The following is a 16,174-nucleotide window of genomic DNA, read 5'->3' as shown; positions in this document are numbered from 1 at the left end:
AGTTAAAAAAGTTCTTCTGAATATTTGACCGTATTTCTCGCTATCTTGAACATTTAACGCATGTAAAGTCGAGAAAAAGTATATCAGTTAAAAAAAAGAGAAGATTAACGGTTTACCGAAATTTCGTTATAAATGACATTCGTTATAAGAGGAGAGGCAATCGGCACAATTTGCAAACAAGAAAAACCGATGTTCTTTTCCTCCAAACGGTTGCTTACGTTTTAATCCCGTGAGGCCGTACGCACCACAGAGAGAGAGAAAGAGAGAGAGAGAGAAAGAGAGAGAGAGAGAGAGAGAGAGAGAGAGAGAGAGAAAGAGTGGTACTGCGGGTGACGTATTCAAGGACGCACCTATAGTTGCTTAACGGAGGGATTGGCACGTGCGTGTGTCGGCCGGTTGGCGTGCCGTTTGGCAAGAAAACCCGAGGCCGTGCATGCGTAACCGCGCGCGTACGTCCACGAGCGCAGATTTTCTTTTACTCGCGAGCTGAAGTAAGCCAACCGCGGTTACGAGTTAAGGGAAAGAACGGAGAAAATCCGTATCTTGAGGTAGTCGCAGGAGCACATTGTGCTTTACGTATATCCACGCGTGGCGGTTAGAGGTAAAGGCGGTTCTCAGCATCCATCCCCTCCCCTTCTCCCCCGCGAGTCGTTTGCTCTAGTTTAACATGTACAGAAACGAAGAAAGGCTGCGTATCTTGCACGCGATTATCGTCTCCTCGCGATCGATCTCTTCGCGTCTCTTTTACCGAGTCTCGCGATATAGGGAGGATTAACGTCCGGGATTTTGCTGCGACAGCTGTACATCCTCTCCACTCTCGAGATACCGTTGGCCGCGTATATTGTTAATCTCGCGAGTTCCGGATTTTCGACAGCGGCTGTACAGTCGTAGGTAAATAATTCCGGTGATACGCGCCTCGTACAATCGTTCGGTGAAGAAGGAGAGGAGAGGAGCAGAGAGAGCTAATCGTGCGGGAGAGCGAAGGAAACCGCGCGGTGGTGGAAACAAGAGATTCCGAGAAAAATGAGCAAGTAAAAATCCTTTGAGACAAAAGTCGCCGCGAGGTGGTAGGATCAGAAGGAAACGCGCATCGAAATGAAGAAGCCCGGTCGAGGAGGGTGATTTAGAGAAAGGGGACAGCAGGAGCGGAGCGTAGTTGTATATATCCCCGGCCGGTTTCTACCCCGTTAATGAACAGAAGGAAACTTTGGTCTTTGACTTTCGGGCCCTTGTCGAGAGCACTGCAGCCAGACCCTCGGAGGAAAAGAAGTGCCGAGGAAGAAAACTAAAATGCTGCATCTCGGTATATTTATCAAAGAAAATATCCGTCGGGGAATATTATACAAAGAATATGTGCGTATGCTTCTTTCTCTGCAACCAGATTGCCCGCGTACGAATTCAAGTATATAAACTTGCTCGTGTACACAAAGTACGCTGAAGTACATTAAGAAAATATGTATGGAAATAACGGGAAATTTAGTTTCTTGATTAAGGCGTTCGCCACGTCACACGGAATAATAGCTCCTTGCTCTGCTTACCCTTTGCTCGTCTCTCTGATTCTTTGCGCGATAGTTATTCACAATAGCGTGCGTATTACGTGCAATTAGACGGTAGATTTTCATTTCCTTTCGTTATATTATACAGGCGACCTCGTTCCCGTTTAAATTACGAGCGATTTGCTATCGCGATCTTGTCTTTGTAAATATTTGTGCATTAAAAATCATACAAATAGATAAATTATGTCAGATTTGTCATTTTACATTTTTGTTTCAAAATACTTTAGCGAATCTGTTGTCATTTCTGTTTTCTTTTGACTCACAGAGGGTACTTACAAAATCCATTCCGAGATAAAACACGTTTCTCTCTAAATTATCAGCATAATAACAAAAATAAAAGTAAAAAGTTCTCCGCATACGATAATATTATGTCATGTAATATTGAAAAATAAGCTTTTATCAGCGTATCAATGAATCTTGCACGCTGAAAATTATACATTGAAACAAAATTATACATTATTATGTTGTTAATAATATATTATTGGTATAACAAAAAATATTTAGAATTTATATATTTTAATTATATTAATTTTAATTTATAATTCAAACATATTTATAATTCCCGCGTACATAGAATAATGTAAACATATATACACAAAGGAGAGAGAGAGAGAGAGAGAGAGAGAGAGAGAGAGAGAATTCAAATTTTATATACATATATCATCGCTATTTAAAAACTATCGTTCTTATAATTATCATAATTTATAGTGTTAATAAATTTTCAGTGTGAGACATATCGACATTTTTTTAAATATTATTGCTGAACTATATTATATTATTATTATAATATTATTGTACAATAATATTATGTTAATTGACGTCTCAGACGATCGCGATTTTGAGAAAGTTAATTTTCCGATTCCAAAAAATAATAGCCTGATTTGTCATTGTGTAAAAGTAGATGAAGTATCCCCTCGCATCGGGCGAGGCTACCCCATACGTGGTGGTTGTGCGTGTAAACGGTATAGTCACTTAATTAAAAAATTACTTAATTACGTTCTTGGCACTAATTAGGTACGCTTGGTTCTCTCTTAGCCGTGCACACCACCGACTACCTCCTCGCCATCGCAGCTACTTCTTTCCCTCCCGTTCTCTCTGCCCATCTCGCTTGTACCCTCCGACCCCACCAACTCCATCACCCTTTAGCTGCCTCCTCCACCGTCTCTTAACACCCTCTTCCGTCTCCACATCTCCGTTCACATCTACTCGTCGAGCGAGGTCTCTGTCTTGGTTTGCAGTTTTCAGTCTCTTTTTCCATCGCTCCTTTCTCGGAGCGGCCTCCCCACCCTCTCTCTCTCTCTCTCTCTCTCTCTCTCTTTCTGCAGCCTCCTCTCTCTTGTAGACGAATATCGAGTCACCGACAAGCTAACTTCCCGGCGACGGCGCGTGCATACCGTGAAATCCCTGAGTAACGGCGGACCAGTAAATTCTTGAACCACCGTCGTAGATTCGTCAACGACTTTTCAAACGCCGCCAAGCATCGCCGATCGAGCGACCCTGCAACCTCCATCGCCCCCGATCATTCTCGCGACTCAACCTTGCGCATACTCGCGCTTTACTCACGGACGGATTGTTAATGTCTCCGAATATTTGACTGACAAAACCTGGCGATTAGTACATCAGGCACTAACATTTGCAAGTCGTTAAATCGTAACGCGCCACGACCACGTTCTCATTTCTTCGTTTCAATAAACGCCGAGTAATACAATAGCGGATCCAGAGTTGTTTTTGGCGGAAGGGGGGCGGTATGACGAAATGTGAATATTTAGTTATTATTGTCGTTAATGTTATTTTTAATATTTTTATTATTAAAAAAAAATTGAGTGAACGTTATTTAGTCTCGAATAATCTCTGATACTTTTTTTTCTCAATTCGTTTAAAACCGACTTTTTTCAATATACGAAATTTGTTTGGAGAGCTCTGGAGGGGGCGATCGCCCCCTCCGCCCCTTCCTCCCTCGTATCCACCACTGGAGTATTAATCAACTGAAATTGTTCGTGTATCAAACGTTCACATATGATTTAACGCGTGAGCGATCAGAAAGAACCCGAAAGTTCCGATCATCAGCGTACGGATGAACGCGGAGGATGAACGAGGTGGGCTTGCGAGGGCCCACCCTCGTGAAATGTCAGTATCGTAATATAAGGGGTTCCTGCTGGCGTTGCAACAGGCAATCGGTGGCGGTGACGGCGGCGGTGTCGGTTCTTCTCGAATTTTTTTGATAATGAACGCAAGTACGAGAAATACGACCAGTATTGGCTGAGCGGCAGACAATACTGTGGCCGCGGGGCTATCGCGGGAGGAACAACGATGGGGAGAGAGGGGGGGGGTAAGGGGTAGGCCGCCGGAGGTTTCGCGGGAGGCCGGCTGGGAGATTGAGGTGACATGCCGGGAGGGAAAAAGGAGCAGGAGCTGAGAGTGAGGCAGGGGGTGAGGAGGAGGAGGAGGAGAAGGAGAAGGAGAGAGGGAGAGGGTGATGGCAACGGAGGCTTTATAGGGGATGTAAGCATCGCTACTGCAAGGCTAATCCGCCGCTATGAGCTGCTACTTGCAGCATGAGTACGGTACACTCTCTGCCAAAGATTTCTCCCAAAGCGAATCTCTTTTCCGGTTGTTGCCGGACAATTAAAAGGGTTCGTTGAACCTCGCGCGATTATAAATGTGTTCTCAAAATCGCGAATTAAAATGTCTGAGTTTCTATTTCCGTGCTCTCGACGAGATGCAAACTGCTGCAGTCTTACTGAAATTGTAAAGAACAAAAAAAAAATAGAAGACATAAAAGTGTAGAAAAATATTAATTTAGGATTTTACATATAATTTATGAATATATTAGTATGTTTAATATTATTATTATTATTATTATTATTATTATTATTATATTGAATGTAATTTGCATTTCCACATTCTGGGATTAAAATGTTAACAAATATAATTCTTATATTTTTATCGACTGCACTAAGCTCTTCGTATATTTAACATAACAGAGTAATCATTAGAATACTAATTAGAATACTTATCTCGTGTATACGTGCAATATTGATGAACGTCTTCTGTACGCGGTACATTTTCACAATAGATTTCTATTCCTGTTGTTCGCAGAATGGAATCCTTTGTGCTAAATTACATCGAAACATCTCTCGGGCGGTATATAGTTTCAGCATCTCTAAGAAATAATCTCGAAACTATAGTTCAGTAATATCAGAAGGAACTACTTGATACGTTGGCAGCTTTCCTTCCGGCAGTCTCATTTGAGCGCGCTACTTGGGATATATTATTTAGGCAGAAGATACAAAAATACCGTAAATTCGAGTGTTTAGGCGAAAAAATCGATCAATGATTTTATTACAATTCTATTCTATGAGAAATCTTTAATAATAATATACGCGAGAGATAAAGGACGGCGACAATGCCGATGGCGCGTAACGCGAAATTTAATCCCATCAGAAGATCCGAATTTCGTCACTCCTGATGGCAGCAATTTTAGCAGCCGCGATGACCGGCCGGAAAAAATCATCGTGGGTAAAGATTAAAAAATGAGTTACCCGGGAAACTGCAACCGGTAATCCATTACGTCACGTCCATCGCCAATGCCACCCATTTGCTGCACCCTGCTGCTCCCTCCCGCGCCCTACGCCCCCTCGCAGTCAGCGACGACCCCTGCACGCCAGTCATCCAGACGGCCGCCACCGTTTTTCATCCCCGCGATTCGGAAGATCTCCGCGCGCGTGTGAGCGTGTGGGCGTGTGTGTGTGTATGCGAAACTCGCGCGTGCACGCAGTACGCACGCACGTACACACACCCGCACACACACCCGCGCGTGAGATCCTAGACACGCGCGACAGCGCGCTCGCTTGTTCGCGCGCGCGCGCCCGCGCCCGCGCCGCACGAATCTCCGCGAAAAATGCGATATGATAATGTTCCCAGCGTTTCGCTCTAATCGGCTTTGTATCCGCCTGTGACGGCTCTCGTGGGCGAAGGGGTTGCGGCGGGATATCGGAAGTACTAAACGGACGGCCGGCGCGGCAGGACGGAGGGCGCGGGGGGAGATATATATACGGACGGGATCCTGGGGGCAGTCAAGAGAGGCGAGCCTGTGCCAGCCTCCATGAAGGATTTAATTTACATCCACCGGCGAAAAACGCGGAAAACAGTTTATCAAAAAAGTTACCGCGCAGACTCGAGCCGTGGAGCGAACGAGCGAGCGAGAGAGAGAGAGAGAGAGGGGGGGGAAGAGAAAATGGGAGAGAGAAAAAGCGAGAGATAGAGAGAGAGAGAGAAACGCAGGACGCGAGGGAACGGAAGAAAGAGGGTTATATACGACGGCAGAAATGAAATTGTCCGTGCATGGATTACCGCCGACTTCGTTATGCCCTCGCATTAGTGCTCTTCCCCTACCAATCCTCTTTTCCTTTCTCGTCTCCCCTTCCTCCGCCTCGCCTATGTATCCATTCTTCTATGTATTCGAAGCCCGGATGCAACGCTTATTCGATATCTCTAAAACGGTACTTAAATGTAACCGGTTACGTAGAAAAAGTTCTTAGGTCGTCTTTGCCAAGTAGACTCGCGTGTCGCGCCAATTACATCAACAGCACACGCGCTTCTGCAGTACGAGCAAATGAAAATGAAATTAATTATATGGCTACTCGTTATGCGAGTTCTTTTGATTATGCGCACGGGGACGGATAATAAATGCTAATGTCGATGAAACTAACGAAATATACGGCGCATGCAATTAACCGGACATTTAATCGTCCAACATAGTCTAATTTCGGACGAGCACGGCGTCCAGGGATAGAAACGTAAACAATTGCTCTTTCTCTCTCTCTCTCTCTCTCTCTCTCTCTTTCTCTCTCTCTCTCTCTTTCTCTCATGTACACACACACACACCGAGATTTTATCATCGGCTGATGGGAAGACGACTTCATAAAATATCCAACTGATCGAGATGCGGGCTTCGCAATCGTACACGGTGGTTATGAAATACGCATGAATTTCGTCGGATGGTAGTCCGATATCGGACCGTGACGTTTTCGTAGCGCAGCGAACGGGTTCGCGATCACCGGGGACCGGGCGTAAAATTACTGTTTCGGCCAACATTTACCCCGGCAGCCGCGAGGGTAACGTTCGACTGGACAGCGACTCCGAATTGATTTCGTTTGAAATCCCTACCCCTCGCCGTGCCCCCGCTCGCCTCCTCCGCCTGCACCGTCCACGGCTCGTGTTCCCTTCCATCGATGCGCCGTTCACCACCCTCGGCTTTCTCCTCTTTCACGCGCTTTCGTCCTTCCTCGTGCCTCCGACGCTTCGTCCTTCAACCCTCATCCTCGCTCCTTCTCCTATACTCTCTCCTCTCCTTTCCTCTCCTCTCCTCTCCCATTCCCTCTGCACGGTTCACCGTCTCCGTCTCTTTTTGAATCTCATCCGGGACCACGGCGCCTCGCTGCAGACTGCGCCAAATGTATTTCCCCCTTCGCCATTTTTTTTTATCGTCCGCTCGCGAACGTTCGAAAAATTAATTGCCGGCCGGTTCGATCGGAAATGCGCGAAAGGAGAACGCGTCATGTGGGCGGACGAATGAAACGAAAGCTCGGAGGGTGTCGATTTTATGTAAAAAGCGATTTACGCGTTGAGCGATATGCTGACGATAATTCTATAAAACGATTACGCTGTAAAAATTGGTATTTGTGTTTTTCCCTCTTTTGTTTTCGGCATGATCTTTGTTCGGGGTCACGTAAATATAGGTATGAAAAAAAAATAAACTCAATTTTTTTTTAAGTATTTTATCGCATTATAAATTATTTACCACATTCGTGAATTATTCAAATCCGAGATGAAGAGCGGGGATCAATACATATAAATATATAATGAAATAATATACTTACATCTGAAAATATACATACGTACATACATATATTGAGGAGAAATGCAAGGGAAATCAGCGGAAATGAGGGAAGCCGCGAAAACATTGCTGAACGCGCGTCTATGGGCAATTTGTAACGAAAAAAAATAATAATAAAAAAAGAAAGAAGAAAGAGTCGCGGAATTAATGGAAAAGTCTTGCGCAAAAAAAAGGAGATTCAAAAAATTTCGTTGGATCGACCGATAATATCCGTCGCGATCTCGAAGACGGGAGAAAGGGTCGGTGTCACGGTTCCCGGCGCCACGTCATTCGATATTTTTGTCAGTAAAACGATATCAGGCAAATTGCATCTGTCCTTTACACCGTGGCGCCGAGCCAGATCAAACAGTATTCGGCCCTGGATATTACTCTTCCCTTGATATTGTCGGTTCCCGGCACCACTCTCTCGTTTCTATCTAGCAGTCGGCGACGATCGAGTACTTTCTAAATCGAGAGAGGGGTACGCACGGGAGAACACGATAACATCGGACGCTCAAAAAAAAAGGGCAGAAAAAAAGAGGAAAGATCAGTCTTTCGCGGAGAGCAATCCTACAATCGTCATTTATTTATCCGATTTATGTTCACGTCGCGATCAATTCGTTCGCTTGACGGGGAATAAGGCCTCCAGCCACAATTACGGATAAAATTAAGCCTGCGTACACGCGTACTTATATGTCGGTGACGCGTCTTGAATCGTAAGTGAAACGTTGAATCCGTCGGCGAGATCGATATACGGGTCCGGACACGCTGTTTTCGAAGAATTTTCGTGCGAACACACCGTCGTCGTATATCGAGAACAATACGCGTCGCAAACGAACGGTACTCTTATTGGCATCGTATGCAAATCGCCCATATACCCAAGTCACCTTCTGAGTGCACTGGAAGCATGCGGGCAAGCACGGCGTAAGCAAGCACCGACTATCTTAGTGGCGCGACGCAACATACGGGCGGCAAATAGGCCGTCGAAATATATATATGTAACAACGTCGCTATACCAAAAGGAGAAGCGACCCCGTTTGGAACGAGGAAAAACGGCAGGCCACTTTCGATTATCGATGTGTGCGGCGCATTGTGTGTTTACGCGTGTTTATCGGTATCTTTCGCGCGGCGGGGAAACAGCCGCGACGGATGTAAAAAGGCGACGCGCGTGAAAACTTCGCGTATATGCGACAATCTGTATCTGCACCGCGCGCAACCGGATAATTAAAGCACAAGAGGGGCAACGTTCTACGGACCAACATTTCGTTTTCTTTTTTTTTTTCCTTTTCCGCGGTAATTATATACCGCGGTACCGCGTGCTAACGCGGTGCGATAGCCGCGACTTCACGCGTGCTCCGCGCGTAAACCCGTCACACGCGCGCCCTTTTGTACCGCTAAAGGTCCGAAGGGACCGGCGTGGCGGTGCCTTACATATTTTACCTGAAACTCGACGGGCCCGGGGATCGTTTAAGAGCCATAAACGTAATCCCACGGAATATTTACAGTAGCTTCCCTCCCCGCCGGAGGTCGACAGTTGTCTAGCAAATCCTATTTACTGTTACCCAACGTACTATATACACACTAGAGATGCTGCTGGGAGGGTGACTATCGCCCCTAGCTAACCTACTGCCCTACTGCCATGAGTCTCACCCCTAAAAGCGTCGCGTCTCTCTCTCTCTCTCTCTCGCCGTCGTCGTCATTCCAGCTCTCTTTATACCCTCCGCCTTACCTAATTCTGCCTCTCCCGACGACGTTTCCATATCGCGTCAACTGCCGTATAACGGTCCACCGTTATCGCGCGACGATCTCGCGGAATATTCCTCGTTCCTCGCGCGTTCGCCGCGATCGTGGAATGGCGAACGTTTTTATGAGGGTTTTCAGGGTGAATGCTAGAGAAGTAATGTAGTTTAGCATCGGTATCCCACTTTACGGTGGGACGAAAACGCTCCTTCGTTTCACCCTTCGATCTCTCTCTCTCTCTCTCTGTAACCATTTCCAACGCGTATCGGCAACAAATAAGAAGTATCGATCCTTTTTCCCGTAGGTCATCATGCGAGCGCCACGCTAATTTGTTCGCCGCACCGCCGACGTTCTTTTTTTCCCTTTGTTCTCCCCATGAGTTTATAAAGTCCACGCATGCAGGTATAAATAGCGCTTAAGTACGACCAGACTCGTGATTTTCTGGAAAGGGGGTGAACGATTTTCCGACGATACGCACGATGACGAGTGTCAGGCGCGATTGTTCGTCATCGTACATCACTTAATAGTCATCAACGATACCGCTGCGAATTTTCCACGAGGAAAATTCTGTGTCTCAGTCATCGAATGTATGTAGTAAGCGCGCGATCATAAAGATATAGCAATGTTGCACTGATATAGTGCAACAATAATAATTAATTTTGCATTTTTCTTTCAGTTTTTTTTTTGCGCTTTATCAAAAGGGAAAATCGTTATCGAATTAATATCTCACCGTCGGCATTTTATTTCTCCGAAAAAAAAACCCTTCGTCTTCTGGCTTGGCGCCCTTCCCGGTGCCGCGCTGCACTCGTAATGTAGTTTAGCATGGTATGACAGGAGATAAACTTGGCAACAAAGAATTATTGATTTTTTTCTCAGCGGGTTGAACGAGTTGCTGGGCGGTTGAGCGGTCCCGGTAGGGTATTCGACAAAGGATGTTTTCCGAGTCCCTAACCTAGGCAACCCTTCTCCTACGCTCGACGTCCCGTATGTGTCTGGCCGTGTGTTGCCTCCGTTCCGTGGGTGTACACCCCGCCCGCCCGTCTCTCTCTCTCTCTCTCTCTCTCTCTCTTTCTCTCTCTCTCTCTGTATGTGCAGTGCGCGTATGTGCAAGGGGGGTCCATCCTAACTTTGCCTCCCTTTTTCGCTTTCTCTCGCGGTCCTTCCTCTCGCCCCCCCCCCTCCTATACCTCGCGCGTCTCGCCGTACGCGCGTCTGCCGTGTGTACTCAGCCGATGCGGTGAGGACTTAACTGCCTCATTGTCATCCCAGCAGGAATCGGAGCTTCGGGACAGATGTGCAAAATTTAAGGCTAGAACACTGGAGAAGTCATTCGTTGACATACGATCTTGGGGCCCCCCTCGCGTCTCTCCAGTCGACGCACTTATACTTTTCAGATTGTTAGGCGCCGATAAAGCGACATTTTATTTCAAATTAAACGCAAATCAAGCGGTACGAACGAATGTCTCTAATAACGTTTTCGCGAAGTTATTTTTTATTTATCGGGTTTGGCGAGAATCTAGAATCTCCTAGGGCGTCCAGGCGCGCGAGCAGCCGAGATAAAATTTAACACACGTGCCTGGTCACGAGGTTGTCCGGCGTTGCTTCCCATTACATTGGAACATGTTAGATCACGGCACGTTAGAGCCCGGCCTCTTTGGGGCTGTCGTGTACCCAAATAGTCCAGTCCAGTCGAGTCCAGTCCAGTCCAGCCTTCGCACCTTATGCACGCGAGGATGCACATGCATAGTGCAGCAAATGGGTATAGTGCAGCGCTGGCACGGCCGCGCCGCGCCGGCAGGGAGAATCGATCGAATAAAAAAATGCTTGGCCGATGCCGAAGTGCGACGAGGACGCGAATCGCGGGCGATGAACGGACGAGGCGAAGAAGGGGACAGGGGTGGCACGGCACGGTGGCAGAAGGAGGGATAGTCCGGGACCATTGAAGAGTGAAACCGCTCAAAGCAGCTGCCCCCGCCCCCTCGTCCAAGCTGCCGCTCTCCGCCGCGCCCCTCGTCCTCGTCCGCTTCGGCCTGTGCGCCGACCCTAGGAGCTCGTCTCTCTCTTACTCCTCCGTAGCTTTGAAAAACCATCCCTACCTCAGCCTGGTCGGGACGATACACCCCTGCAAAGCTGTACTCCGTATAGCTCCTACTCTTTCTCTTCTTCTTTGTTTCTCTGCCACGTTGAAGGGGAAGGGGGGGGGCGGGGGCCGGTTGGCCTAAACCCCGCGCGCCAAGGGGTTCGCTCGTTGCCATAAGTGCAAGAAATGCGGTTACGTTTTCCCCCTTATATTTTTTCCGCCGCGTTGGAATTTCTCTTCCTCGTCGAGAGGTAAACTGCACGCGCGGCATTTCGCGAAAGTTGTGAACGCGCGCATTGTGACTCGCGCCAGCAATTTATTTCAAACTTCTTAATTTTTTTTTTTTTTAATTAAAAACCGAAAATAAAATATTCGCTCTGTCAGATTTTTATCGGATCCCGCGATCTTTTGTTATTATAGTGAAACGTAATATTTGCTTCGTCTGCGCGAAACTGCACCCCTATATACTCATGACAGACTGTGATCCTTCTTATTATTCGCGGCCTTTGCATAATGAATTTAGTCCTGTACGCGCGACGGATTTACGTCCAGAAGTGCGCGCGTAGCTGACAAAATTATCCGTCTATCTGTCTGCCGATGCTTTGCACCCCTCCCGGAGGAGGGGAGGGGACGGGGAGAAAGAACGTAGACCAGCTGGGAAGGAGAAGGACAGAAGTTGCCGGGGATGAAATAGGGAACGAGTCTAAGGCAAGCCAGATGCAAGGGGAGAAGAGACGAGAAGGGGCCCGGGCGGTCGAAAAGCAAGGGGCACACGAGAAGTGTGCATTGTAAGATCGGCGCGTGCGGCACGCGGAACCTTCGATACCGTCGTATGCCTCGCTGCAGTCGTAGAACCCCCCGTGCCTCGTATACTTCGCCCCTTCTCCCCCCTCCCCTCTCTCCCCTTTCCCTTCGTGCCGTCGTTCTTCGAGTTCCCTCTTTTATGAAGGGCGAGGGCCCCAGAAGCTCATTGTCGGGGGCACATCTGCCGTGCGATCGCCGGCCGATTGTCTCGCAGGCTTAGGAAACTTGCTCGTGAAAAAAAGGCGGCTTAGCCGACGGGGCGACGACGCACGTGGTGCGGGGACGTGGACACACGCGTGACCGCCGGCGAGAGAATGGGGGGAGAGAGAGAGAGAAATCTGCCCTCGAGTAGTGGCGCCACTTTTGTCGCGCGCGATTGCGGAATAACATTGAAGAAATCGTTATACCGATGAAAATAACAATATGTACTCTGAAGGCGTATACTCGAGAGTTTATTTGTTAACCCGTTCGCCGTAGAACAAATAAAACTGACGCGAGATTCTATAGATGCGCGTACCGTAATAACGTGGAAACAGCGTTGCGAAATCGCACAATAGCAATCGCAAACGAAATTATTTACCCTCGCGGGCAATTTTGCTGATCGTCTGATCGTCGTCAAACATGTTGCCGTCGTTTGAAAAACGATGCGGCACTAGCTCGGGATCGCTTCGCGCGCCCTTCGGCGTAACAACGATCGATGTGCGCTTGACGATCCTTATAGAACTTCGCGTTGGCGTTCGTCCGAGGAACGGGTGAGCGTGTAAACGGTCATATCACTTGTCGACTTACGTTTCAGTCGCAACGATGAATTTTCCGCGACGTGTTTCTCGCGCCGTGCCTCCCGCCCCTCCCCCCGATCCAACGCGAGGGGAGGCTTTAAAGCTCGGGGCCGGGCGCGGGTCTCCGAGCGCAGACAGCATTAAAGTGTTAATTACTAATTAAGAAGGGTGCACGCGCGCGGCGCAACATCAAGACCCTGCGCGACACCTTTTTGAACGCGCCCTCTGAATGGACGCGCTCACGCCCCAGCGGGCAAACGCGCGTAGTCGCTCATCCATCCGCGCCGGCCTCTCCGCTCATCGACGCACGAGCGAGAAGACGCGAGAGACACACGCACGCGTCTATATACCTGCCGCACGAGCGCGCGCGGCCACCCGCGCACGGCGGACGCGCTCGCGCGCGAATTCTAACGCGCGCGGACGCTTAATGCTCTCTCAGTTAACACACGCACTTTCACGCCTCGTGACCTCCTGTCTCGCGTCGCGGCGATAAAGTAGAGCGTGAGCGCTATACGCGGTAGACGACGGTAGTTCCTCTCGAATTCTTTAACGCGGCTTCCTCCGCAGCCGCTCGCGCAGCCGGGCGATGCGGTTACGGCCGGCGATTACTTTATCAGCTGACAACGTCGGTTATACACGCGCGAAATAATCGCGTGTGTGTATGACGAATACGGCGCGTCGACTTAACGCGTTTATTAATAACGTTCAATGTAACCGCTGATAACGTACTATGTACGATAGCTCGTATAAATTACGGATCGTCACGTTGAGAATCGTATACGGAAAAAAAGGGGTTCTCTTATAGGATCTCTCTTTCCTCTGCGGATTTTTGCCAGTGGCGAGCGAATGGAGCCGCGTAAGTTTCTTCCAAGCGTCCGTAAGGAGGGGAACGCGCCGTGGGAAAGTTTCGCCAAGAAAACCGTGATGGTTGTACAGGGATTCAAACGTTCAACGCGTCAAGTCGCGTCTTCGAGGGGCTGCGGCGCTCGGCTATTGTCGAAGGTCTACCGACTTGGTGTAACCGTTAAAGGGGGCTTGGCTGGCTGGTTTTCGGTGGCTTAAGAAGCACGTTCCTTGAATAGAGAGATCGGAAGGAGGGAGATTGTAAGGCGAGAAGACGCGCGCCGCAATGTATACTTATATATTGCAAACCGGGCAGAAGGCGCACGACTTCTCGCCGCGTTCTTGCCCGCCCCTTATTTCTTAAAGTCGCCATGCAAATCTCGCTTTCGCTTAAAGTAAAATACGTCTCTTGTTTCCGTCCCTTTTGACATTTTAGACGGAAGATCTAAAAAAATTGAGATTTAATTTCGAAAATTCCTGCAGCGTGATATTGAGATGTCAATTTTTTTTTTTTGTTTAAAAAAGTACCTTTTCATTGCGATAAAAAACGACGTGTTTTATCGTCAAACAGAGTCTGTGTTGCATTTCCAGTAAAACTACTCCATGAACTTCCCGCTGACGAATATAATGCTCTAATTTAATTCTTTTTATCTGGAAAGGAGTTTCGCGATATTTCTCAAATTATCGCGTGGAAATTTATCGATTCTTTCCAGTTTAATTTCTTTTCAACAGTATATATAACCAACTCATGTGCACTGTTTATCGACCGAATGACTACGGAATGACGCGCATGTAAAAAACAAACTTCCGAGTGGTCGGGAGTTCCCCTTTTAATTGGTGCTTTCGCATATGCGACGAGCAACGCATCATCAAAAGCGGCGCGTTGAAAAAGCGACTGACAACGATGAAGATCGCGGGTTGAAGGAGGCATCGCGTCGACAAACGCCGTTACCATTAACTGCCTCAATACGCGACACCTCTGTGTCCATTTTATCTGCCTCCTTCTCTCTTTCTCTCTCACGGTTCAAATAAAATACATTCAAAATGCGTAAGGGTGAAGCGTAACTCGTCCAATTAAATATCGCATCTCAGATAAAATGCTTTCAAAAATGTCTAAAAATAAATGTAACTATATAATAAGGGAATTAAAAATATTGTAAATACACAGAAAGAACAATTTTGTTGAATCCAGATGTAAAAATAATTTCTGTTGAATAATTAAAATAATTTTGTGCGAAATTCAAAATTATTGTTAGAAAACGTTTTATAGCAATGCTTATCAGTTTTAACATTCACCTCAAAAAAATATTCTATCCTTTAGCGGTACCCTCTTGATTCTAACAGATTTTCCTCTTATACATACGGCCTAAAGAAGATATTCTAAAATGTAGAGGAACATCGAATTACTATGAGATGTTGGATTTAAGATTGCAATCCTCTTAATGCTGAAAGAATCTCCTTTCAATTAAAAAAAGAATGTCACATTTATTTTAATGGAGGTGAGGATTACAATAACTCTACTAGAGTAAACTAATTTTATGGTATTCCTAAAAGCGGTCACCCATCCAAGCCATGTACAGTCGTGGACAAATAGGTTGCGACACTTTTTTTTATAGATTTCAAAACGCATTAATATTTTGCAAATGCGAACCATGATTGGTGTTATACTGTCTCTAGACTAAAGATAGTACATCGTGGTTCGCATTTGCAAAATATTGGTTACTTATAAAATATACATTATGAATATTAAATATATATTAGAAACCTATAAAAAAAGTGTCGCAACCGATCTGTCCACGACTGTATCTAGTCAAGTGTTGCTTCACCTTTGTGATCGTCCGAGAACTGATGTTTCGTGCTGATCCACATAGTGTTAGTGACGTTAACAACTCTGTTCGCATACTTAAAGCAACCAAACAGAAAGCAATGACAATTATAAACGACGAGAACTTGACTGTTTTTTTTTTTATAACTATAATATATTGCACTGTTTTAACTTAATTAAGTGAACACGCGGGAAGGAACGTATTGCATAGCATATGTACGCATTCGCGTATATGTGATTTTACATTAGTTTTATGCATAGACTTATATAGCTTATATATAATAGCTATGGTTTTTAGCAACGTTTGAATCACTTTAATTGTGAAATTGTTCGCACGATTGCACAAAGCTCGCTGCCTTGTATGCGGTGACATATGCATATCGCGTAGCAAATAAATGGAAAATCTTCTTCTAACAAATAAGCGCGCCGCTAGTATCTTGCATATCCTCTTATTCCAAGAAACTATTCGAGTTATTATAATGAAATTTCCTATGAAGGAATTTATTCTTGATTATAGCGCATGTGTCCGCTTCTTTATAGATAAATACGCGTTATAGCTGAGAAATATGCTTCATGTAAAATTTTTTTGCTTGGAGGAAATGCCTAAAGGAATTTCCCGTTTATAAGACCATTAGAACATTTTGGGGGGGGAGATCGGAAGAGCACACG

This window comes from Wasmannia auropunctata, unplaced genomic scaffold, assembly GCF_000956235.1.
Source record: "Wasmannia auropunctata unplaced genomic scaffold, wasmannia.A_1.0 LD319912.1, whole genome shotgun sequence".
In the NCBI taxonomy this organism is placed as follows: domain Eukaryota; kingdom Metazoa; phylum Arthropoda; class Insecta; order Hymenoptera; family Formicidae; genus Wasmannia; species Wasmannia auropunctata.
The sequence above is the reverse complement of the archived record's forward strand: the minus strand, read 5'-3'. Positions refer to the sequence as shown.